The 25,088-nt window shown below is 36.9% G+C and overlaps 1 protein-coding gene across 3 annotated transcripts in view; it reads left to right on the top strand.

Annotated features, from left to right (window-relative positions):
• The window catches only part of LOC136344819 (G-protein coupled receptor dmsr-1-like), a 71,729-nt gene that overhangs the window by 14,351 nt on the left and 32,290 nt on the right, over positions 1-25,088 (top strand). Inside the window, exon 1 of one of the 3 annotated variants that reach the window (XM_066292629.1) lies at positions 24,800-24,994. The exons of the other annotated variants lie outside the window; for them this stretch is intronic. The gene's annotated coding sequence lies outside the window, so the exon portion shown is untranslated. Of the gene's footprint in view, positions 1-24,799; positions 24,995-25,088 lie in introns of those variants that run through there. 3 annotated transcript variants of the gene reach the window in all.

Raw genomic sequence — 25,088 nt, 5'->3', positions numbered from 1 at the left:
AATGGCTAAAGTAGCAGACATTATGAAGAGACCCAGATCAATAGTGCAACACACAACCGAGCGCTATGGAAAACAGGGCACGATAAAAAGAAGAGTAAGAACTGAAAGCCCGAAAACTGGGAAAGCGCAAGAGGAACGGTACATTGTACGTCAGATTAAGAAAAATCCAAAAGTAACCACACGCAAATCGATAAAAATTAAGAAAAAGACTTAAATCCAAGCTGCGGTGACGAAACGGTTCGAAGTGTGCTAAGACGCTATGGGTATAAGGCTGGATCTACCCGCAAAAGCTCTTTATTTCGAAAGCGAATAAAGAAAAACGGTTTAAGTATGCGAAAGAGCATTTAAATAACGACCAGGACTTCTGGAACAACTTCATCTTCAGCGATGAGAATAACTATATTATTCATGGGTCGGATGGTACAGACAAAGTGTGGAGAAAACCCAATACTGAGCTTCAAATTAAAAATTTGTCTGCAACGGTCAAACACGGAGGCGGAAGCGTTCGGGTTTGGGGTTGTATGTCGGCAGCGGGGGCGGGAAATCTGGGTTTTGTAGGTGAAATAATGGACAGCAAAGTGAATTTGAATATTTTAAAAACAAATCTCAAAGTTAAAGCGGAAAGGTTGGGCCTCGGGAGGTCTTTTAGTTTTTTGCAAAACAATGATACAAAACATTCATCGCGTCTAGCAAAAGAATGGCTATTATACAGGGTTCGCCATTACTCCGGCCTTGGTTCCTGGTGTCTTTGTATAAATATCAAATATGAAATATTTAGTACAGTACTAATTTATATCGGAAAGCTGCACGATTTAATAATATTTTTGTTTAGACAGAGTGTTCCGTTTTCGCTGGGAAGCATAAAGTTATAATTTTTTAAATAGCAACCCATAATTTTTTTAAATGCCATTTGATGAAATCTTAAGTTAGAAGGAAAATACATTTAAACATTTTTTAAATTGGTTGCGGCGTTGCCATATTAGAAGGTAGTGACAGGTAATATGACAACTAAATGAAATAAGTAATTTATGCTTTTGTTAAGTAGAAGCAAAGCCTACTAGAATAAATCTGTTAGATTATAATAATGCCTGTTGCAATTTGATTGAAATTTTGTAAATATCTCCATAACTGTAAATGTTAGACGAAAAGACGTTATTGCAAATTAATAGAGAATTAAAAACTACATTAGAAAGACTTGAAAAAAATCATGGGTACCATTTAAAAAAAAAACGAGTTTCAGCAATTTGTAAAATTTGCAAATTAGCGCTCTTATGCAAAAAAAGTATGGTGCATTAAAAAAGTGTTTTAAAGTTTTTAAGTACCTCTGACTTTCATTTACTACTTTACAACAACAAATTTCAAAAAACACAAGTTTTGTGATAATTTTTTTTTGATGCTGTATTAAAAAAAAAAATTCTCTAATATGGCAACGCCGCAACCAATTTAAAAAACGATTAATGTATTCTCCTTCTAAATTAAGGTTTCGTCAAACGGCATAAAAAAAATTATGGGTTGCTATTTAAAAAATTATAACTTTATGCTGCCCAGCGAAACGGAACACTCCGTATAAACAAAAATATAATTAAATCGTGCAACTTTCCGATATAAATTAGTACTGTACTAAATATTTCATATTTGATATTTATATAAAGACACCACAAACCAAGGCCGGAGTAATGGCGAACCCTGTATAACGCTAAGGCACTCTAAATCACTCGCCCCAATCGCCGGATCCAAATCCGATCGAGCATCTGAGGGAACACTTAGGGCGGAAAATAAAATCACATACAATTAATAGTAAAAAGGACTTAAAATCAGCATTATTAGAAGAATGCCGCCTGATGTAAACATTAAATTTAGTTAATTCTATGAATAGATGATCATTACAAGCAGTGTTAAAAGCTAAAGCGAACCTGACAAAATATTAAAAGTTGAGTGCTCGAGCAATTTAGTAAATATTATTTTAGTTGTGTGAAATCGTACGGGGACTTTCTTTAACAAAAATTTAAACATAAAAAAAAAAGTTCACCTAAAATTGCATTTTCTTTCGCGAATTTCTTGACTACTATCGTGAGGTCACAAAAATAGGCCATAACTTAGTTGACCATCGACATTTTCTTAAATTTATGCATCTGTTCTTCCCATTTCACAATGCCGCGTCCCCATCCTTAAAGACAATATGATAAGACAATTAGAGTGACGATCCTCTGGGCATGCACAGGTGTGACCAAGCGGGGGCGAGAAACTCAGAAACGCAGATAGTAGTCAAGTTAGTTGGTAAAAGGAAGAGGCTGACCCGAGCAGTCCCCAAAACCACGAACTGAGATGAGACAGGCCTCGGTCCTCTTGCCCTTCTATTGTTCTTCTATTTTAGTTAATAAACGCACACTTACAGCTTTTATTTCTTGCACTGTGATTCCTTTCGTAGATATAACCACCACCACATATCCGCTTTAGTATTAGAATTTGATATCCCATTGAATCCCGACACTACATTATTGCCAATGGACCAAGCAATGTTCCTTTTGTTAAATTGTTCCATATGTTGTTAATAAAATTATTTTTCTTGCCTCTAAACCGCTATGTGTTCCTATGATAAGTAAGCGCACGGAATCTTTTTTGTATCACTGGAGTGTACCATGACGCATCCAATATAATTCCATTGTCCTTTATTTTCGAATTCTTAGCGGTAAATTTTTACGGACGCTTTCAGGAGACTAAGTCCAATTGGGTTTTGGACAGTTTCCTGGTCACTGCGCGTAACAAAAGATACTGCTTTAAGTAAATATGAAAGCTAATTTGCAAGTGAAATTTCCGTGCAAACTCCTTCTGTTAGAACGGCAACAAATTATTCAAACGAAGACGAAGTGGACATCGTGAAACTCCATTAAATAATAACTCTATTAATTAAATAAATAGGAACTCAACTGCAGCAGCCTCAGTTTACGCCCAGCCGTTTTCCTAGCTGTATCAACCACATGAAATATAGTTTAGAGTGAACTTGCTGGATTATGGATTATTCGCATAGAGCCAATTATTTATTTACAATTTACAACAATCCATCCACATAGGGAGAGGGCGATTTTGCATAGAAATTTTACTTGTAAATCAGCTTTTCTAGTCTGTTGTTTTGCATGATGGCGACGAAACTTTCCAAAGTTTGCTATGGCAAAAACTCAAAAAACTTCATTTTACGCTTTAGGAACGAGATAAAAGTGCCATCAGTACATCATTAAAAATATGCAAAAATTTAAGGTGAGGTCCATAAGAACTTCAAAAGTACCAAATAACGATAGAATTATTTTTGATACGTCGTTGCACTCTAACTAAAGTGCTCTAATAGGATGTTAACGTTAAACTCACTTTTGGCTTAATTTGTAAACTGGCGTACTTGCTCTATATGGTATAAAAAGTTTTGTAATTTAATGTAAAAAAATGGATTTTACAAAAGCGGTATCAAAAGGATTTTGAATACAGTCGCCTCACACGACGGACATAGGCCTATTCCGCCAATGCAAATTTGTCCTCAACTGCGTTCGAAAATTTAAAGTTCCTGATTGGTTCCACGATGCTTAAGAAAAATTTCGTTATAATGGTAGAAATTTAATTGTTATTACTTAAACTCATTTTTTTTCTTTAATCTGGATACCTCAATTATTGGCTTATCAGTATCATTAAATTTTCCGGCACTAGGGCGAGGTTCGAAAAAGGCGTTCGCCAAATTTTCATTAGGTAGAAATGTTCAAATTCACACTCGTACATGTATGATTACATGTCGCTTATCGGTCGACCTTTATGGTACGACCTATGAGGTTGACTTATGCCGAAGGCGGATTGTAGAGTCTCCTGTATGTTTCCAAGGACGCTTGGATGATTTAGTTGAGTTAGTTGAAGTAGTTGAGTTGGTACGGGGACAAACGAGACGTTTCTAATTCGAATTGAACTAATAATCGGAATAATGAGGTCTTCTTGGATTTTAAAAAATCGTGAGATACCTCCCTAGTGCAGTTGACGTTTAGCGAATGAAACTGCGGGTTGTCGAACTGAAATTTAGTGAGTGAAAGTGCTTGTTGTCACGTTAGCATTTAATGAGTTAAACTGAGTGTCATGTTACTGTAATTTAGTGAATGAAAGTGGGTATCGGTGAAAACTTTTCACTTCGTTTGTGGTGAAAGTGAAAGTTGTGGTGGTCATCACACTTTTACTTTACAGGACATAGGTAAAAACGCAATGTTTCGCTGTTCCAATTTTTCTGGAAAGCACAAAGCAACGTTTAACCTGGACATGAATTTCTCATCAAATTCTCTCCATGTAATCAAAACCATTCCTCATTTAACCGCCTCTGCAGCTCTTATGATAACCGAGATCCCCATATACGTGGAACCAATTTGAGACACACGGTATATTGCGCAATATTCACTTGTTGCACTCATTCAACATTGTAAGTGTATACTTCAATGGTCCCCAAACAAATATTTTCATATCATTTCCCGGTTATATCCAGAATTTGTTTTTTTTTCAAAATTGACTTGTTTTGCCCATGATTAGTGAAGTGTATAATATGTCAAGTCAACAAATATAACGAGTCAAATCCGTGATAAAGTGTCTTCAGGCTGTTATTAAATTTCTGGAAACTTGTGGATATTGATTTTAAGGTTTGAATATAGTCACTGCCCACAAGTTCGTTAAGCGAATATGTTGACTTTCTCGTTAGAATTCATTATAGGATTTGAAGATTACAAATTTCCAAATTTAGTTGAATATTGCCGGAGAGGCGTTGCCATTGTAATAGCTGAGCTCTCATAAGGGTAGATCTCGACTTAATGGCCGGAAAATTGCCATCTAGTTTTGTCCTTATGGAACATAAAAATGTTTAAGTTTCTTCGAATTTTCAGTTAGAGTTTAGTCTCTCGATAATGGTCTACAATTATGCCCGGAGCTTCCTCAGTAATAATTTAGGGATTGGGCTTCAGGAAAGGGTACAGACACGGACGTTTAATAACTTTGTTCAGTGTGTCAGTTTTGTTCCTTCGGGGCTTAAGGATTCTTTTTTTTTTTTGAAATTTTAAATCAATTTAATCCCTCAATAATAACCTACAAATTATGTGTAGAACTTCCTTAAAATTGAAGGATATAACTTCTATTATGCCTCTGAAAAGGACACAAATACGGGCCTTTAATGACGTTGTTATCACCCTTTGTCCCTTCGGAGGTTAAACATTCCTAAATTTCTTTAAAATTTCCATTAAATTTTAGTCCCTTAATAAAGACCCGCAAGTCGTCTGTAGAACTTCCTTAAAATTAAAAGATTGAATTTCTGTTTTGTCTCAAAAAAGAGTGTAAACATGAGCATTTAATGACCGGAAAATTGTCGGTTTCGTCCCTTTGAGGTTCAAATTTCCTAAATTTCTTCGAACTTCCAGCGTGGATTTTTAGTATCTTTTAAGCTTAAAAGAGTTATGTTATTTCCTAGAAAAACGTCATTTCCTCACTGAAAATAACTAAAACTGTTGCATTTGAAAGCATCGCCATGTTCTTCACAAGGGTGCATCTCCTTGGCAATAATCCTGTTCCTCATCCTACACCAACAAAGTAATAATGAAAAAGCGTTCTGTTTCAGAGTTGCTGAATATTCAAAAAGGTTCTCTCAAAATTGGTTTCAATGCTGAAGTGCAAGCCTTGCATGGAATGTAGAATTTACACTTTAGAGCAAGAGCTTACCACGAAGAAGTGGAATCTTATCTCGTTTAGGAAATCTATTTTGCTCCCAGGGTCAGGCACGTGCGCCATAGTGTAAAGTTTGATTTACTCCCTAATACAACAAAGATTTTGTTTTTGGTTCAAAGCAGATAAATGCGTGAAGTTGCACGCATTCCTGCACTCCCATTTCGCGGAGAACTGAGATTTTCATATAAATCTAATTTTTAGCTTCAGATGGACTTCCAAATAAGAGTCTCCCTAAGCCATGAAACCCCATGTGCTTTTTTAGAATTGCAATATTGGGATATTATGAGTTGAGAATGTATATGGCGCTTCTTTAGCTAGAAAATGTTTCCGGATTTATTGGTAATAGTTTATATTCACACCTCGCAAGCGAAGTTCTTTAGAAATAAACATGAATAATTTCCTCTGGAGAATTTATCTCAGTCGGCGTTCATGATTCAGCCTATTGTAGTTCTAAATTTTTAATCAAATTCCGACCTGTCCGAAAATGATGACGAGTCTCTAATTTAAAACAGGTCATCTGTTTCTAATGCAAAAATCGATTTTACGTAAATCATCCTTCTATCCAGATTGGGTTTTCAGTTTTCGGAAGTCGGCAATCTGGAAAGTTAATTTTATGGTTATTGACATATTTTCCTTAGTCGCTTTTAAGCAAAACAAATAAAATTTTATCTGTGCGTTATAGTTTAATTTCCTGGTAAACTAAACAATAGTCCGCATATTAGCTTTTCAACAGCAAAACTTTTCTACTACGACGGAGAACAGCACTTTTCATCCCTGAATAATTCAAGTTCCGGGGAGTATTTACTCTGGAAGTATTGAAACTTCCTAAAGAACAGCCAATTTTTCTCTCAAATATTGACCGAAGTTGATCGTAACTTCGAAGGCTCATAAGCGCGAAAGAAAGATTAAAGTCGTGTTTCACACAGGGTGTCTGTTTTGTGGCAGGTGATGCAAACTCCACGTAGGAGTGTTTTTGAAGCTTGGAAAATCTATAAATAATTAGATTTACGGATCATCTTCAAAACAATTGTGCGTCAGGGTATAATTTGAATTTATGGTCATTAATATTAATGCCTCATCCGTCGTTCTATACCAATCTGGGTTTTGTTCCACGTATTCAAACAACTGGCTAAACTTTGGACATTGAATTTGCAAAATGATTAATTTCCAAGGCTGCGGAATAAATAAATACCCAGGTATAATTAAAGTAAATAGTACTCCGAGCTATTTCCAATACGAAAAGATTAGTTAGAAAATTTTGGACGTAACTGTGCTAGTAAATATCCTTTTTTTGCAGCACGGATAGACCCAAATGGCGCTATTATCAATTTGTAATCCACAAATAAAATGAATGCATATCGCAAATGCCATGATTTAAGCCCGTGTGAAATGTATGAATAAGTTCCAGACCAAAGCAATTACCAGCGCAAACCATCCACACGTCGATGTTGAGATGTGTTTGTTTCCAAAATATACAAATTGAGAATTGAAAAGTAAAGTGTAGGAATGAGACGTATAGTTTATATTCCCCTTTTAAACAGTTTATTACCGGGATTAAAGCGAATCATCATCAGCTATCAGTTATACGTACTTTTTCCTTTCGGATATCTTCCCTGAAAACGCAGCTTCCATGACCATGACATGATTTAAATTGATCGGGCCACATTTTCTCGATTGCTCCTAATGCAACTTGTCAGTTAACCGAAAGTAGCAATAATTGCTGTTGCGAAATGCGTTTGCGGTCACTGAATGGTCCGTTGTTTCATTTGCCAAAGTTGAAGCATTAGCATTTCCTCGTACATCCATAAAATCTCTTCAACCGAATTTACGTAGTGGAAGAATAGACACGTGTACGTAATAAATTGATATGACGTCAATCAAGTATGGGGGAAAATTAATATTTTTATTTGTTGGGTTGCACTAAGCGCGCACGTAACAAACAGTATTGTTTTCATGATATGCATTGTCCTAGTTTGGGAGCTTTTGTAATAATTAGTGGTCCAAGTAATGGCGTAATTAAGGTTAAAGAAAGCGTTTTGATGCATTTTTAGGCCTAATTAAAACGAACGTTTCAATTATTATTTTTTTGTAATATCCAGGAAAGCTAAGTTCGAAATGTTCTAATTTGGCTAACACCAACACCTCTGAGTATTGGGGGTTACCTACCTACATGCTTCACATAAAATAACCCCAAATGTATTAAGCTGGCGTAGTTAGGCTAATAGGTTTTTGAAAGGTTTTTTAAAGTATTTCAAGGAATAATACAGAGTATTGCCATGTGAGCGTCGTATGTTTTGCAATTTAAGATATCCCAAGAGCATCAAATTTCCTGTTAATTTAGGACAAAGATACTTGCAAATCGGCTTTTCATGCAAAGCACAATATCCTCCATAACAAGCAATGTAATAGGTTTGAGCTTGGGAAAATAGACTTATAAAAGAAACTTTAATACCGCGTTTGTCTTAAGTAACTAAAGAACGTCTAGAACTTACCTTATTTGTCGTTTCTAAGTAATTTTCAGGCTGAAATCGCTTGAAAGCTACAACAATTTACTTTAATTGTTACTCGACTCCGCACATATTTAAACAATTGATCGTCAAAGAATTATGGCCGCTGAATGGTGTCACGCGATTGGCGCCTGAATTTGACAGTTTACACGTCAGAGTTAATTAATTGTTTAGTGCAATATCAAATTTCAAAGAATTGTTTATTTTCGAATAATTTAAGACAATAAGTTGCATTGGGGCTATTGGGCCCATTTTTGGTAAAACTCGTGCAAATTTAACGAAAGTGCAGGCTGATTCTTGGAGGGTCCCATGGCGGTGTAATGGAGTAGAGCTGGCTTCGATCCTCTGATATAGGCCTTTTTTGTATTTGAGTAAGGACACTTACGAGTTACCGAATTAATCGCATGATTTTAGATTTGGCCGAAAGTTGTGCCTGAGCAGTGGTCACCATAAACAAAAAAATACTATTAATAGGCTTTTGAAAATATTCGATGTATAAAACTATAAAAATGACGTCTTCGTAAATATGGTCGTAATATTCTCTATTAATCTCCTTGATTTTTCAGAAATACGATTCGTTAGAATATTGTTGAAAGGGATCTTGGTCAACGGTTTCAAAAAGTTCTCAAATTATATGAATTCAAGCAGAAATTGAAGCAAAGTTCATTATGAAAAAAATGCATAACCCGCTTGTTAAGAGTGCTTGTGATCATTTTCATACTTTCGAATGGACCTTCAAATAAAAGTGTCTAAAACTACACCTGGAAGACCTGGCTCGCAACAGAGTTTAAATTAAGTTGAGATGCGTAGTCTAGTACTTTAAAAATTTCGAAATTTCCATTCTCGACCATCAGTGTCGTGTTCGAAAGATATTTACGCATATTAAAGAAAAAAAATGAGTAATCAACGAAACAAATCGAGCAAAGCGTGTAATAATGATGTTTTCTTTCAAACTTGAACTTAAACATAAACGAAACGGATTGTGATGTTGCTACGCTGACCTAATTTCATGTGTTTTGGTGTAAAAGTCCTAACATGAAAATCAAGTTTTAGGTAATTTATTTGGTCTTTTAAATTTCCGAAAATAAGTAGGATAAAATAATCTGATAAAATTTGGCAAGAAGCTTAATATATTATTAATATACTACTAACTTCGGCCTACAAAAAAATTGTCAAACAGTGTTAAACTGCCAATAACAGATTTTTGTGTAATTTAAAACGACGATAATCAGTATCCACGTTTTTGACAGTCATTATCAGACACTTTACAATGAACGGCCCTGAGTAAGATTCTCTTTATAACCCGAATTTATATGAACCAGAGGGCTGAAATTCCCCACATTGTTATTGCACATAAATTGTGTTCGTATCACAATATCGTAAACTTTTATAGCATTAAATTGATACCCATGCAGATCTTATGGCAGACAATTTTTCCAACTATTCAAAGTCCTTTGAAAGTAAAAGTCCAACCCATGAAAATATTGATCATTTACGAGTCACTGGAGGTCATCATCCATCCTAAACGAGAACTCACGCTATACATAGCTTGCCAAATGTAAATTAACCCGACATTAAAATTAGTATATTACGGTCATAAGACAACTTCAAAATGATTGTTATTACTAATTCTACCTTATTAGGGATGTTATTAACATCCTCAAGGCTTCATACTATTTTAGACCGTCATAATTTACATGGGGAAAGCGTGTAAAGAAATACGTCATGTTTTATTGCCACTTACGACTGAACATGTAATGGACGTGTAAATCGGTTGGGATTTCCTTTTCGAATAACGGATTTATACTACGTAAGTAAATTCCAAAAAAAAAGTGCGATTTATTTTACAGTTGAATAACTTATAAATATTCTTCGCCTCCTCCATAAAACTGCCTTAAACTTGGCCTCAACTTTATTAAATATTTGTTAAAAAATTGAAATCACATTTTTTATTACGTTAACACAGCTGAGGTCGTATAAACATTAGGATTCATTCTAAATTCGTTACATTCCCATGCATGTCGGCTTGTTTGTGCACGTGCACTTAGCAAGTATTATTGTTGCAATGTTAAGTAATAAATTCGTCAGATTTTTTGGCTAAAATTAATAAGAGCTCAAGGGCATTGTGTCGATTCACGAAATTCGCCTTTCAATTCGATCTAAAATCAAAGAATTTGCATTACCGCGTCTCACTTGAGCGTCTCAGTGCATCGACGTTTGGCTCAATTAATCACAGTAAAAGAAAGTACTGAAGGGCACTTGTCGCCCTTGTAGACAGATTAAATGAAATTTCTTAAACTTTCGGCAAATCGATAAAATTAAGTAATCATTTTCGAGGCCACGGAAAGGCGTTGTTAGAACTTTAAAACTTTAAAATTTAAATCAGAAAATCTGCAAATCAGTTTTGAGTTTAAATTTGTTACGCTAATGGATGTTCTATTGCCTTTATGGCATTTTGTAAAATACGATAATAAAATGTCTTCATTATTCCCCCTCTTCTATATTTCATTAGTGTGATAAGTTCAAGGTGCAACAAAATAGTCGATTTTTTATCTCTTTTAATGCGTTATTACAACTCACAATTATACCTTTACAGTTGGACAATATATCTGGCAAAAGTGTATTTTTTAAATAGAACAACTTGTATATTAGAAAATGCACTGAAAGGCGATAAAGTTTGTTTAATATGTAATAAGTGATTAAGGTTCCTATACAACGATGTACTATGTTTGCATAGCCAAAGGGCAATATTTCGCAAAATCTTGACGAATGTGGCTCTACGACGCCATGTTGGTTGGAAGAATTGAATATTTCTAGGCACGTTGCATTGAAGATCTCTGGGCCAACCTGAAAATGATTGTCGATCTGCAATTTCCAAACTGAGCGGGGAAAGTTCAGTGGCTCGAATTCAGGACAGTCACGCAGGTGACAATTTAAAGTTCTTAACGAGTTGTAAATCAAATATCTTATCCAAAATTGTTATACAACAATCTGCTCTTTTTCTTTGAATCTATTTGGACAAGTGCTAGTTAGGCAAATATGATATTCCAGTTATAGGAAAGCAATTCCCATTTTCAAGATTTCCATGTTTTTAAACTCTATTTGAGAGTAACGCCTCATCTATCAGTAGGGGTGGAGTGTGGATGAGTTTTCTCACCTCAAACGAAAATATCTCGGAAAACGTTGCGAATTTTATGCTATTTTTTGGTGCCGAAAATGGAGGTTTGAAAGACAGGCCTTTGTAAGGCTCGAAGGCGGTATCCATAAACAATATGTGGGGTCCATATCGCTCGATTAAGCCGAAAAGTGGCACATCTATAACTTCTTTCGAAAATCGTCAATGGAGGGAGGAGTCAATTTTTTTTATATTTACATACATGTTAAGTATTTTTCGTCGTTCAAAATTCATAGATACTTCAAAATTTTCAATTATTCGATTTTATTAGGTCTGGGTCAAACTGGCAATATTGAAACTTTCACCTGTTAACCTGTTATAGTGCTAATTAAACATGCGACGTTATTTATTTGCGATCTGTAGCATGTAAGCAGTGTTGCCAGACTTGCATAAAAGTACTGAAAGTGTTGAGAAGCAAAATAACGTTTCTCCCTAACTTCTATGAGTGAAGTGGCAGTTTTCGTAATAAAAACCGTTCAACTAATTTTTCCTATGGGGCACAGCTTGATGTATTATTTTTTTTATTTCTCCATCGAGCAACGAAATAGAAAAAAATCATAATTTAAACTCATGATTTTCAATAACATGAAACGAACATCCTATTTTGCATAACTGCAAAATTTCATTAGAAAATAGAAAAAACTATACATTCACTGGTCACACAAATTGCCATTTTTCCTGAAATCTGTCTTCACTTCCCTAATGAATCAATTTAATTTACGTCTAACTATGTGGACAAGGACATCGAACTTGTTTTTCTACAAATTTTATCAAACTCATCCAAAGGTATTTCAAAACAAGTTAATTAATAACCGTAAAAACTGAGCGATAAAAAACGTAATTGATAACAAAAACATCATCAGCCCATTATACAATTTAATGCAAATTGCTTTATAATTCCTTGGATTGCTGCGTGACTATGCCATAAAATCACTGGAAACTGCCTTTCTGGATCAACGCAGGGATATTTCCAGTTTTCACATTTAGGATAGATAGATGCCATTTATACGTTTTTTTTTCCATGAAAGTTATTCCGTATCCTGATAATGTTGATTTAGACTAGACATGTCGGCTGTTTGGGAAGCTTTAACAATAGCGGAATTTGAATAAATATCTAGCAGAGCTTACACTTGTCGGTTGGATGAGTCTTTTTAGATCAGTTTTTCCAAGGAAGCTGATGTATTTATTTTCTGCAATTTGCAAGGACAGCAAACTAGGCAATAGAATAACTCGAAAACAAGCCTAAAAGCCTTTAAAGAAAAGCCCTTTAATGTTTCCAGTTAGAAGCTGATTTGCCTAATTGTTACCCGATCTATCGAAAGGATTTATTTGGTGACTGAAGTCGATCCCTTGTTTTCTGTAATGAAATAGGACGTTTGCTTTCAAATAGGCAACTGGCAAGTTCCCAGTAAAATATGGCCGTGGGAATTAAATGTTCATTCGAGAAATACCTTTGGCACACAGTGGAATTTACACCCAGTCATTGGTACCCCTGATTAAATACTATAAGGATGAATTCTACTATTGATTTATGCTCTTATTAGTAAACGTCCCCTGCAGTTTAATTTATACTCGTTTGCTCTGGCAGAGACTCTTGTTAGATTTAGATTAAGGCTGAAACACTTATATGTGACCCTAAGCAATCATGTATTTTTTTTGCATTCAGAAGAAACTCCGGCAGACCCGTATAACTGCCCTGACAAAAGTGGACATTTTAAACTTCCTCGCGAGACAACATGGAAAGCTTTCTGGAACTTTCCTGTTCACGTTCGTAAAGTTTAAGAAAATTGGATGTACTTTGGGCGGTGTAACAAGATGAAGAATCGGAAGGACCTGGCCTTCATGCAGTTGTACAGGGTGGCCCTTTCTTGAGCTCCACATCGAGGGTCTCGGCAGCCTTAAAAAATGCGAGATCGTTTCAATTGGAGCCAAGCTGCGCAGTTCGGTGTTATATCGTTTCAAAATTTGAAAGTTTTTTCAAAGCTTTGGTTGGTTTTTCAACTGTTACTTTCAGAGACATTCGAAAAAAACTGAAATTTTTGAAAACCTTTTTTCGTCGTCATCGCATCTTTTCTTCTCCTGCAGAGCGTCATGTTTGAAGTCTTAAACCAACCTTTGCAGATGATTGAAGGAAAGATTACACTAACTGGATTTGAAATTCGGACAAATTAGGCCAACGCACATTAATTGGAATTACGCTCAATGTTGTAATAGTAATTGCCAGCAAATACCAGCTCACCATTTCGTTTTAAAAAGTGAGTTATTCGAGCATAAATTTTCAATTAAATCCGAAGTTTAAAGTATCAAACATTATGCCAGTCTAGGCCCAATTTAACGGGTGAACGGGATTTGTATTAAACTTTTGAGACCTTCAGGCAAAACGTGTCGAAATTTGCGAGAAAGCACAATTAAATCACTTAATTAATTATTATTATTATTACTTTGGCCGTCAGATCCGAAAATTGGGAAACCGCTGAATGTAGGTCCTAAAAGGGAATTGGTCCCCAGTGGTAATCCCATCTTCAAGGGCGAGGATTTTCCAAATGGCCTGTCCAAAACCCGCGTTTAAGGCAAGATTTAAACATTTTATATACAACCATTCAAAACAATATTCATATAGCCTAAAAAAAAATCTGTAAACCGTAATTTTCGACTCATTTTGTTCAGATTTTGTATAATCAAAATTCAAACCTAAACTCAGTTTACGTGTTCCCGCAACTTTTGAAAATTTAATTTTTAGAGTGCTATTCAGGGCCTTAAAAAAACTCACTTTTGGGAACTTCTTGTGCGGTGAAAATTTTTCAATGTGGTTTTAATAATCTGTAAAAGAGGACAAAAAGAACCCTTCTGGTGTGTTCTTTCATTTCACTTCAGCCGTATGAATTTTAGAAGCTCTGTCCGATATTTTGAGCTCTTCGGCGAAACGTTTCAAACATTATAGCGAGACCCTCGGTCTGAAGCTTTTTAGGCGTCTGCGTTTTATCATAAAACTAAGTGAGTTGAGCGTTTCTTAATGGAAATTTAAATGAATTTATCGAAATAGTTTTGACGAAACGAGAGAAATTGGACCAAGAGAGCTCAATATGCAGGGTGTTTCTTGAAAGTATGTCGAAAATTCACGGAGCGAATCTGTGGACGATCGTAAGAAAAAAAGTTCAAACGAACATGGGTTCGTTTTCGCTCCCTGTCCGGAACGCAGGGAAATAAAGGAATTTTTGTATCGTTTTTTCCTAATCAGAGCGTTCCGGCTATAGATATTTGTTTATGAATATTGAGAAGCTTACAATAGTTGCAGAGACGTATTTTTAAGGCGAAAACAATTATTTTGATTTCATCAGTGGCCTCCCCATTGATGAGACACTGAATATCTCAAACGAAAAATATGGCACGCCACTAGTTTTTTTTAATAAAGATATTTTTCCGAATGCTTCACGTTCTTCTTAAGAAAAAGACTAATTAGCTATTTTTTATCAACCTTTTTTCATGGAAAAATGAAACGCAATTCTTTGCTACTGAGAAATCGTATAATTCATTCATTTAACATGATGAAAAACGCGCTAGTGATTTTTCAAAGACCGCGCAACGACATGCGAAGGAGGGTTGATGTATGCAGTTTTGCAGGAGGAGGACCTTCTTACAGCCCTGTTTAATGTTTTTTTTTTATGAGCAACGTAATATAGCTAATTTAGTCTTGCCGTTTTAATATCAGTTAAAAAATAATGTTTAAATTTTGTTTTCCATGGAAACGACTAACGTTATGAAAAAAAAATCTAGAGGCTTTTTTTTATTTTAAAAAAAATAAAAAATAATTATTAAAAATATTTTGTGTTTAAGATGTTTAGGGTCACATCAACGGGAGCGGAACTGGCGGAATTGAAAATATTTTTTTCCTCATGAAAGATGTGTCTCTATGCCCAGTTTACCGGGCCCATGTTCATATGAACTTTTTCCTAAAAAGCTGTCCGCAGATTCACCCCCCGAATTTCTGGCATGTTCATTATTAACTACGCTATAGTATAAAACATTTTAAAACATGTCAATAAAGGCGGATGTCCTTCCGAAATTCCTCTGTCCGGGAATGGAAGGGAGCGTTAGTTAACTGTACGATCGATTCGAAAATACTTATTAATTGCTTTTAATATGAAATTAAATCTTTTTTAGGGATCATTAAAAACGATAAATTATGGCGGGCCCGTAAATGAAAGTTGCATTTTAAAAAACTGCAGCACATTTAAAATAAAATATAGTTCGGACTTTGTCAGAAGTGGGTGATTTATTAAAATATTTCATAACCTTCACGTATTAAGGAATCGTTCCACCGGAACACTTGACACTCCCGTTGAATTGAAACTAAAATTTAATAGTGACCCATAAAACTCCCTTTACAAAAACTCTTCAGAACATTAGTTTAACGTTCTTGGAAATTATATGCAGTCGTTCCAGAGAAGATTTCATTATCTCAAAGAAACTGAACACCCATTTTCGTCCATTAGAATTTTTGCCATTTCGTTGCTCTTCTCATCGCTTTTGTGTTTATAAAAGTTATTGCAAAACAAAACAGCAGTTTGTTGATTACTTCAGGGTTTTGAGTTTTTCACTCAAGTTAAATTTTATCCGCACGGGCTTTACACCATTATTGGGTATGATGAATCACTGTGCGGTACGTTTTCTTACCTTCCTTTTAAAACTCTTGATTAATAATGACACGTATATGGCTCATTATTCACCTAGCCAGCTAATGGAGAAGTCGGCCACAATATCGTGGTTATTGCTTCGCCTATGGTTGCCATGGAGACGAGTGTCAAATGAAACATCGTCCTTGATGTTATGATTCAAGGCGCGTCGTCTTTTCGTGCCTCAGTTTAATTTATGCTTAATAGTTTGTGGCTCAGTAGTTCAGGTAAAGTAAAAAGAACATTTATCAACACTTCACCTTTAAAAAGGTCTATCACCAATTTGCACAGATTCGCTACTAATACCTTGCAGAGTCTCAACAAGAGTCTCCTCGTTCTATGTGTGGCGACTTGCTCCGCTGTCTAGACCGCAAGTAACGCCCTCTCCCGCTACATTTTTGCGTTTAAATCAACATTACGACATAAAGAGAGCCTTCCTGTATTTGCTATGTTTACGTTTGCGTTTGTCATCCGCTTTAAGTACATTTGTTCCTCAAAATAGGCAGAATATCAAAATATAGGTCAAGATGAGAACACCTAAACGGAGACAAACAGGACATAAAGGAAATACGACAGACCTGAAGCAGGATATTGTCGTGTTTTATTGCCAGACACAAGAGAGCAATATTTTTTCACCCAGAGATATTGAGGATTCTTTAGGAACACCTAAAGCCATCTTGAAACTCCTTGAATGATGAATTATGAAACAGGCTTTCCGCTCTAACACGCCCATGTTAAATTTAAGCTGTAAATGAAAATAACCCGTCCAATTTTATTTGACTAATTAATTAATAAACGTACGGGCAAAAAAAATGTGATACTGTGAGCAAAAAGTAAATGCATGAATGCTCGAAAGACGATCCTGTATATTGCGTGTTTACCATATTCTGCGAACCAATGAAAGTGAAACAAGCTCTAATTAAATTAGTCCTAAAAATAATCTCCATAATACCTTAAGTGCTTAAAGCGCAATTTTGCATTATGAAATAGCTTTCTAAAGCTCTTGCGCATTTTAACCCAATTAAATGCAAAATTCTCACAATTTTAATTACCACGACATACCTCTTGACTATTAGTGAGCGTTGCACGCATTAATGTTGTGCCTTAATGCTTTCTTATACTCGCATGAAAAATCGGCCCGTTATTAATTTTGTACTTTGTGCCTTTCCATCCCTTCCTTTACGGGGGAAAATAAAAACAGACCGCAATGTGTGCCCTTTTATGAATTTTCTGAAAAGGGCCAGTTTTCCAAACCGCATCCTCATTTGGGATGTATCTGGCACAAAGGCGTTAGTTTGAATACCTTTCGAAAGATGTAAAGTTTTAATGAACGCGAAAGACCAGAGTGTATATAGCTCAGAGGGCACGTTTAGAATTAGTTTTACGCTTAATTGAATCGAGTTTGTGAAACTTTAATGGAGCGTACTTAGCTGGAACAATGGTAACAACCATATTGTGTTTTGCCACTTTTCAATCGTCGGCTGAAGTTGATTAAATTTCCACGTGGACTTGAAAATGTCCGCAAATAGGCCGAAATATCCATAATTCCAACTTATTACGTTTGACCCGGATTCACCTAGATAATGTAAAACACTGTTCAGCATCTGCTTGTTCCAGTTCCCTTGTTGCCTAATTGCCACCGAAAAGTGTTGGATCCCAGGCTGTCCCTATAGGCGCAATTATGGTTGGAACTTAGCGGAAGTTACAGTCTGGATATAATAACTTGTTGGAGAAGTGCCACATAATTTGCTTTGCTATAAATTTATCATTCAATTAGTAAAGTGTCAGGGTAATATCCTGAATAAATTGCATGTCGCCTAACTTGTTTCAAAAAATTTATAAATGACTAATTAATTTAATGTCATAGATCGATATATTGTTTAATTAGTAATATGTACTAATAACCGGTAAATTGGAAACTTACTGGTGGACGAAACGCACACGTTTTTGTGTTCAGTTGGATTTTCTATTTTCAGAAAATGAAACACATGAAACCCAACGCAACGTGACAACGTCGCAATGCTCGTTTTTTTATGTTTAAGCGTAAGAATATACGTTATTGTTACGTTGTTTGCTCGGGGAATTGTTTGTTTTTTCGAAATTGTGATATTCCGAAATTTTCACACCAGTCATCGAACATTTTCAAAAGCCTCTCGACGATAAATTTTTCTGTTTATATCGTATAAAAAAAAAACTTAACAACAATATGCGCGGTGTTTTTTTGGAATTCCTGGAAACATCTAGGTACGGATTCAATGAGATGATCGTTCTCTTGATGGATCTCACTCGGGCTGTCTGTACGGCGTTATGGAACTCTGCTAGGGTTTGAGAGGTATGGGGTAAATTTCGTACTCTCTAATCCGCAATGTCCCAGACATGTTCGATTGGTGACAGGCCTAGCGATCGGGATCGTTTTGTGAGAATAAATCAATAGTGACTCGAGTCACATGTGGTCGGAGCATTATCTCGTTAAAAAACTAGGTTGCGGAATGTAATGAGATAGAGCAGAATTTCCTGGATGCACCGTTCAACGGTCATGCTGCCTCTTGTGAAAATCAAAGATGACCTGCTAACATGAGCTATAGCGTCTCACCTTAGTATCCTTACAGTCTGGTGCGCATGTCTCCGGACTCAAAATTGAATATCCAGTCTTGCACCTTGTCGCTTCCTGGGTCTTCCCTGAGCATCGTGTCTATCTAGACAAAATCTGGGTTTATCGCTCAAGATTACAGTGTCTCATTTCAGGTTCCGTGGGATCCGTTCTTCGCACTGCTGCAATAGATTTTGTCGGTGAAAAACAGTGAGAGGTAGCACAAGACGGGGTCGGTAAGAAGTTAAACCAAAACTTCTTATCCAGCAGTAAATGGTCAATTTCCCAATAAGACGTCCAGGTTCGGGAAGCCCCTAATCTGCCAGTGTCCTCGACGAGACGACACGTCTCTTAATGTTAAAAATCTAAGGCAGAGATCTTGGGATTCTGCAGTTCTTCTGCGCCTTTTTGCATCTTTCCTTTGTGACTCGCTTTCGTCGAATCATGCCATTAATGCACTGCTGTACTGAAACTTTGGTTCAGAACCAATGGCGCACCTCACTTAAATCAAACTCTTTTTACGGCGCGTTCTCTTTTCTACTTCGCGCAGCGTATTCATATGTGAAGTTTTACCTGCCGTTAGGCAGCTCATTGAAAACCTGGCCTTAATTAAGCAAAAATCCGAAGATAACTTATCTCCATCGCCCCATGATGTCATTCAAAATTCTGTCCTGAGTATTGATTTTTCCTCTCATTGGCAGTTTTTTTTTTGGTGATTGCGAAACATCGAGGGAAAGTAGGTATCAAAGTATAATCAGGATGTTTATTCTTAAGATTAGGGTCGCTTTTGCCTTTCGGTCTTTCCCAAACTTAGCCCTGTCTACAGCTATAAATTCGGCTTGTCTGCACTGCCATTTTCGGCAAATTTTCATTTTCATTTTTTTTTATTAATAACTTATCAAGCCCGCTCCGAACGTACGAGGGTAGTCCCAGAGGTATTCGGCCTGACATGTAGATAGCGATTTTTTTGTTCGAAATGTGCCTGTATGGCAGAGACCTGATATTAAAATGTTTATGCCTCAAATTTGAGGATGCTACGTCGATTTGTTCTTGTTTTGAAGCCGTTTTTAGCGAATGCTTTTAGATGTTTTCTGAATATGGAAAAAACTGGTCATCAGTACGTGATTCACTACTTTGATTCAAAAGGTCTTGGTAGATCCAACTTCAGAGCGGAGTTAGATTTTACTCTGGAGAAATCTGGTACTAAGGCAGAGTTTAAACGCGCTCGTACCAACTGCCAAGAGGAACTCCATCGCGGTCAGCCCAATGACACTCCAGATCTGACCAAATTCAGATATTTTGGTAAAACGCCGCTAAATTGTGCTGGAAAACAGGCATTTCAAAAAGCCTTTTACTCGGAACAATTGGATATGAGAAAGTTGTGAGTATATCAAAATGAAAAAAACGGCGCTTTGAGCATGTCAAGGGAGGGTTTGGCAAAGTTTCGCAGTAATAAAGCCGAATTTTTGCGTCGATTTATAACTGTGGATGGAGCATGGGTTTATCATTTCACACCTGAGACGAACGAACAGTCAAAACGATGGACTCAAAGGGGAGAATCGGCTTGAAACAAGACGAAAACCGTTCCATCTTCAAGAAAAGTGATGGCGTCAGATGTTCGCAGATGGAAGGGTTTTCGCACTTAGCGCGTGGGATATTCTTTATCGACTATCTATCTAAGAAAAAAAAACAATAAACGGGGAAATTTATACAAATTTATTGCAGCGTTTGAGCGAAGAAATTAAGGGAAAGCGACCGCATTAGGCGAAAAAGGAAATCTTGTTTTATCAAGACAACGCACCAGTTCACACTCCCGTCATCGCGATGACCTAAATTAATCAATTTGATTTCGAACTTTTGTCTCACCCACCCTATTTGCCAGATTTAGCCCCCTCAGATAATTTTTTGTTGCGAACCTTGAAAAAATGACTCCGTGGAAAGAGATTTGTCATTAATGAAGAGCTGGAGGCCGAGGTTGACGCCTATTTTGAAACATTCGAAATTTCTTAGCATAAACGGGTTATGGAAGCGATAGAATGATGCTGGGGAAAACGTGCTACGGTCACAGGAGACTATGTTGACAAATAATGTAATATTTTCCAATTTGCTTCTCTTTAAGTGTTAGGTCGTCTATTTCTGGAACTATCCTTGTACCTTAGGCTTTATGAAATGAAAACAGTCGAAAATACTGCTAAAAGCTCGTTAACAGGCCAAAGAGAACCGAGTGAGAATCATTAAGTGGCACATCCCCAATTCAGTTTATCCTGCTTTTCCGGATATATTAAATATTTAATAAATGGGTAATTATTATTTGCGCGGGAGGTTCTAACCGAAACTTGGAGGTATCTTTCTGCCGCCTTTTTCCGAAAATAATTAAGCTGGGGTCCCTTTTTGATGCCGCCCATCAGCGAAGTGAGTAAAAACAAGGAGGTATCAATTTAGATCCAATTGGTTGCGGAAATTGAACAGGCAGTTTTTGGTAATTTCAGATAAGCCAGTAACCTAAGTAAATAGAGATTTTGGCCAAATAATAGTTTATGAAAGGTGGGAACTTCATTCGATGCTCCAACCTAAGGGCAACCACATCTTTCAACCCGAAAAGTATCTTCAAGGACATCGGTCCTGGATCAGTTCTTTTCCCACCAAACTTTGACGCTCTCCAGAGGCACTTACTATGTATATTCCAGTATTTACAACAATAGACAATTCATCTCTGTTGAGCTCAACTTCCCTATTAATCATTTCAACAACCCCCCCCCCCCCCCCCCCATATAACCGATCGTGTATTTTTTACGGTTCCTGAGATCCTGACGGTAAAGCTCTTGAAGCGGACACCTCGTATGCGGAGATGAAGTATGCGAGAGGGCAAAATGTCCCAAAAAGCATTTAAGGATCCTGCAAGGGATTGAGGAGCTATAAGAGATGGAGGACTCAAATTCAAACTTTCACAACACGGAGAGAGGACCGGTACTTCTCAGGTTCCTCAATTGCTACTGCGATCGACGCTTTAAGTGTCAATAGCAAAATCGGTTACTGGGATGCTCATGGCTGGGCTCCAGAACCGGATTCTCTGTGAACGTAGAATTTCCTGCATTTCATGAGGCACTATCTATAGAACAAAGTGCAGGAAACAACGTCTGGTTCATTAATAACTGAACAAAAATTTAGAACTTTGAGGTGTTCGTGTCTGGGGAACTTTATTGAGGGAGGGAATAATTGTCCTGATACATGACAAAGGCGTTTCGATTTTCCTTTGATTTCAGCCGGTCGAGGCCAGGCGTCTCGAAATTTCAGCTGATAATTGCTGCATCTTAGAAACGGGTGCGGTATTTTGCATGTTCTTTCGAAACAAACATGTAAATAAGCGCTGATGCGATACCACGTATTTTTCGCATTTTGTAATTATGTAGTGTGTAATTATAAGTGACATAAACCACAGAGAAGTTAATTAAGTTCTCGTGTTACGTGTTTGGTTTAAGGTGCTTAACACAGACAAACTATGTTCGTCAAATATAGAGGTAATTAAGTATTTTCCCGAAGGTTACTACGAGATTAATTCCTGAAGTTCGCAACTTCTTTGAGTTAACACAATTTATATCTTAGCCTGAGGCTGTTTGTTATTTGAACATCTTCAGCCTTTCCAAGACATTCCATTTCTTATTGAAAAATCGAGCTGTAAGGTAACGTAAATATCCATCGTTTTGTCCTTTTCGCTGCTCGTCTCTAGCGAGAACCTTCTCAGGCGTTCACCCTGGAACGTAAGAGAAAAACGCGAAAAACACCTCCACAGTCATGGTTCAGTCTTAGACAGATTTTTGCGTGTGTTTTGTGTACTTTTCCTCAAATGATCTCCATGTTTGCAGGAAGCTTTTCGTGCACCGGCAGTAAAACCCCCTGAAGAGTGGCGTTTGCTGGGGGGGGTGCCTATTCCAATCGCAGAGACCTGGAATGCGGACCGTTAAATAAAAACCAATTCCACCCAGGAAAGCAGCTCTGGAAGCAATAGCTATCGAATTGTTTCCATTTAAACTATCCGCCACGTGCTTAACTTTAATGGATGCAGTTTATTTGAGAAATATCTCGCAATTCTGTCTCGTCCGCAGGCATTAACAGGTTTTGCAGGTTTCCAGGCCGACTCTGGAACATGCATTGTGATCTAAATTGGGTTAGTTCCATCACGGGTTAAAAAGCAAGAAAACAGGAAGTAGCAGGAATAACTTTTGTAGTCCAATTTAGCGTTTCCCCGATGTTTTGACTCGAACTTGATAATTTCATAAATTATAATTCGCCAAGATTTACGCTCCGAAGGGTTCGAGGGATGTAACGCTTAATTGAATATCCTAAGAACTTCAAGCAACAACAAGTGATTATCGGGAATCTTGCATAGGTACCCCTCAGGAGCTCCAGAGTTATCCCTTACACTTGGAAAGTGGACACTTGGAAAGTTCCGCGCGTTTGACATTCCTGAAACATTCCTTCAGCATTAAATTCGTATTGTTTCGTCCGAGCTCTGTGATTCAGAGGAATAATACTGATTGTCGGTAATGTCTCTACGAAATATCAGTGGGAGCGCTTCCCCAATGAATGTCCGCTTCAGGGCTTGCAGAGATTGGAAAGGAGGATTAGAAAATCTGTCTGGATATTTCTTCCACGATTCGCAATTACCATGTGGGGATAGCGGAACAGAGAAAATCGTAGCAAGTTAGAGGCCATTAACTCGTTTTATCCTGCGATCTAATATCAAGACTCTGAGCCTGGATAAATCGAAACACGCCCCATTAAACAATGCAACAGACTTTTATTAAACTCAGCTACTGCAGGAGATAAGTTGAATTCCTGGAGTCCCGAGGCTCATCCCATTTGTCTGTCTAATAAGAAAGTAAAGACTTCAGTTTCATTGATGAGTGTACTAGAAGTTCGGAATAAACACGTTTTTATGAAACCGCTTGAGGAGCCTTCATGCATGTGCCTGGCATTCAGTTTTTTTAACTCGGCTTTAACTTCGTCCTTTCGTGTCCTGGAACGAAAGCCGGTGGAACACTTACTTCGTCCTGGCATTACACAATTTCCTAAGTATGACAAAAAGTAATTTATGGGTTACTCTCGAGGCGTAGAAGAAAGAGAAGAGGGATAATTGTCAGTTAGGTCACTTGAAAAATGAAGTCCTGGAAATTACCATTTATAGGAACTGTCGAGCCGAGTTTTTGAGCGTTTGAGGCATCAAGCTTCCATAAACATTTTCAGCGCCATGAGCTCAATAACAGAGTTGAACAGGACGGAAATGCAATGATGATCTCCTGGGCTCAGCAGGTTTGATACCAACATTGAGTGGGTGAAAATTTTCGATGATCGTCCAAAGGGGCAATTAGGGGACTTCAATTTCCGGGATCAGAATGTGAAGATCTTGAAGCGGCTATTAAAACGTTTTCAACGCAGTGGGTGCAATAATAAGATCGAGTCGGACAAAAGCATTCGGTGTGCATGAAGAGCCGCGAATCAGCTGTTAAGTTACATTCCGAAAACTGGCAGCGCTGAATTTCTGGGATCATAACGTAAAGGCCTTAAAGTAACTCTGCAAAAATTCTTAATGCAACGGTGTCACTTTCGCTATAAGCTCTAGTCGCGAAAACTCTATTATTACCAGAAATTACTAAGAGCGTCACCAAGAATATTATCTACTGTGTACATAATATAAATATAAAGAAACTCTATTGGCAACATTCATATATATTTCTGTCTGCGACTTTTTGAATTTTTTTATTAACTTCAGTATTATTGGATGTTTTTAAAGTACAATATCAGGCATAAATATTTATTGTTGTTCCCCTTTTGAGGATCATTGCTTGTAATAAAAGTTTATGGGGGATACAAACTAGAGTTTTGTTTTCTTAACAATAAATTGCCATTTTTCGTTTTACAGCAAATCAAAGTTGAGTTAAGTAATTCAATGTTGCAGTCGAGGAAGCTATCAATTTAACTTTTGAAATTTGCGAAAGTTGCTTGAAGAAACCCCCACCACGAAAGCGAAATTACGCAACCGTGACCCTGGAAATAGCAACACTGCAATACAGAAGCTTGATATGGCATCATGGGAAGCAGCATAGTCAGTTTGCTTAACAATAATGATATGTCGACAAGTTGTTGGGATATAACTGGTGTTTTGCGTCCGGCTTGAAGTGACCAGAAATGTGTGTTATCCGGGTTGCAGGACCAAAAACGATATGATTCCGGCTCCAAGGACCGAAAGTGTTGTGTGTATGCGCACTACGTGACATAGAAACGAGAACGCCTCGTAAAAATGATTTGATTTCAATCATTTTTGGTATGTAAAAAAGATCAGTTTTTGAACCCAATTTCTCCGTTCGTTTTTGTGTTATCGGGAATTTTTGGTGTTTTTTTGACTGAAAAAAGTGCAA

Source organism: Euwallacea fornicatus, chromosome 18 (genome assembly GCF_040115645.1).
Source record: "Euwallacea fornicatus isolate EFF26 chromosome 18, ASM4011564v1, whole genome shotgun sequence".
NCBI classification, from domain to species: domain Eukaryota; kingdom Metazoa; phylum Arthropoda; class Insecta; order Coleoptera; family Curculionidae; genus Euwallacea; species Euwallacea fornicatus.
Note: the sequence above shows the minus strand (reverse complement) of the source record. Positions and strands in the feature narration are given on the sequence as shown.